Raw genomic sequence first — 2144 nt, 5'->3', positions numbered from 1 at the left:
AAAATACCTCACCACCACGTGATTCAAAACCACCACAAAGTTATTAAAAACACTTCACAACCACGGAAACAAAAGTTTGAGGGAGTCGTTAAGTGACAACACAGACACTGCCCAGATGTGTAGATATATAGATAAATGACTGTACCCGCGTTGCCGTTTTGTCATGGTGTAAAGTCCAGGGGTGGGGAACCTTTTTTCTGTCAAGGGCCATTTCGATTTTGAGAACATCCTTCGAGGGCCATGCTAAATTATTGAATACATATATCGGACTCACCTAATGCGATGGCTGGAACTGTTTCTCTTTGGCGAGGCGTTTGGTGTCAGGTGGTAGTGATGATGATGATGATGCTACTCGCAGCTGGTTTTGCAGGTTTGGGTCAGTCAGTCTTGAGCGGAACCGAGTCTTTGCAAGAGTCAGTTTTGAAAAGAACTGCTCACAGCTGTAGGTCGTCCCAAACAGTGATGCAAACTTCAGTGCATGTCTCCTCAGAATGGGAAAATCCTCAGCACGTACATACAGTTTGTAGAACTCGAGCAAAGGGAGGTTGTTGTACCTAGCTTTGAGCTCGTCATTGCTTTGCAGTTCAATGATTTCGTGTTGTAGGTTGTCAGGCACATCAGCTGGTTCCACATTAAACGGCGTGGCAAGTATGTTCAGTTCCCTTTGTTTACTTTTCATGTCCTGGAACCTCTCTCCAAATGCCTGGAGGAGTTTTGCACACTCAGCAGCATATTCAGATGTCACAGCAGGCTTTTGTTCTTGCAGAGTGGGAAAGTGGATAGTGTTTCCCCTTTCCAGTTGCACTTGCCACAGCTTTAGTTTAGCTTCAAATGATTTCACATGTGATTGCAGAGAGCTGAGAAGCTGGTTGGGACCTTGGAGCTTGACGTTCAGCTCTGACAGGTACTTGGTAATGTCCACCATGAAGCCCAAATCACACAGCCACTTGCTATCACTGAGTTCCATGACAGGTTTCCCCTTCATCTCCATGAACTGTTTCACTTCTTCTCTCAGTGAGTAAAACCGTGTGAGCATATTTCCGCGACTCAGCCACTGCACCTCACAGTGGTAAACCAGATCTCCGTACTCTGACTCTAGTTCACTCAGTAGCTCCTTGAACTGGCGGCTGTTCAGCCCTCTGCTTTTGATGACGTTTATGGTGGAAACGATAGTTGTCATCACATTGTTGAGCTTCAGGGACTGTGCACACAGATTCTCTTGGTGTATGATACAGTGGCATACAACTAACTCACTTGGATCGAGACTGAGACGACTCATTTCTTTTTTGAACAATGCAGTCAATCCCTTTTGCGTGCCAACCATGGCTGGGGCTCCATCCGTGGCCAGGCCACTTAACTTGTCAAACGGCAGTTCGAATTTGTTCATAGCCAAAACAACTTGCTCAAACAAATCCTCACCTTTGGTGGTGCCATGCATGGCTTGCAAAGACAGCAACTCCTCCCTCGTATCAAACTCAGCTGTAATCCCCCGCACAAAAATGGCTAGTTGGGCGGTGTTTGTTATGTCCGTTGTCTCATCGCAGGCCAGAGAGAAAAACTGGAAATCTCTTGCGGTGTCCTTCAGTGTTTTCTCAATATCTTGTGCCATGTCAGTAATCCGATCTGAGACAGTTCTTCGAGACAAACTGACACTTTGGAACAATTTTACTTTGTCCGGTGCGAGCAGCTCCGCAGCGGCAACAAGGCACTCCTTCACAAATTCTCCTTCTGAATGCGGCATCAGCTTCTTAGCGATTATCTCACTCACCACAAAACTAGCATGCGTAGTGTTGTCTCGGTCAGATTGTGGTCTTATGAAGACTGCTTGTTGAGCACCAAAACTCCGCCGAAGAACGTTAACTTTATCCAAGCGCATTTGTCCTTTCAACTCGTCCAGTTTAGCATGTTTCGAGCTGTAATGACGCTCGAGGTTGGCCTTTTTCATCACCGAGAGCGCTTCCCGACAAACTAGGCATACTGGCTTGCCTTTTACTTCCACAAAGAAATAATCGTTTGCCCCTTTATCTTGGAAAGCGCGACATTCCGCATCTACCTTTCTTTTCTTGTTAGTCACCATGTTTGCATATACTGAATGAAATGATGGCATGAGATCACGCGATCACTTGACTGTCCGGAAGGTCGCA

At 46.2% G+C, this 2144-nt stretch overlaps 1 pseudogene; it reads right to left on the bottom strand.

Annotated features, from left to right (window-relative positions):
- Nucleotides 1-274: 274 nt before the first annotated feature.
- Nucleotides 275-1751, bottom strand: LOC144891644 (general transcription factor II-I repeat domain-containing protein 2A pseudogene; annotated as a pseudogene).
- Nucleotides 1752-2144: the final 393 nt, after the last annotated feature.

Source organism: Myxine glutinosa, chromosome 4 (genome assembly GCF_964187855.1).
Source record: "Myxine glutinosa chromosome 4, kmMyxGlut1.1, whole genome shotgun sequence".
In the NCBI taxonomy this organism is placed as follows: domain Eukaryota; kingdom Metazoa; phylum Chordata; class Myxini; order Myxiniformes; family Myxinidae; genus Myxine; species Myxine glutinosa.
Note: the sequence above shows the minus strand (reverse complement) of the source record. Positions and strands in the feature narration are given on the sequence as shown.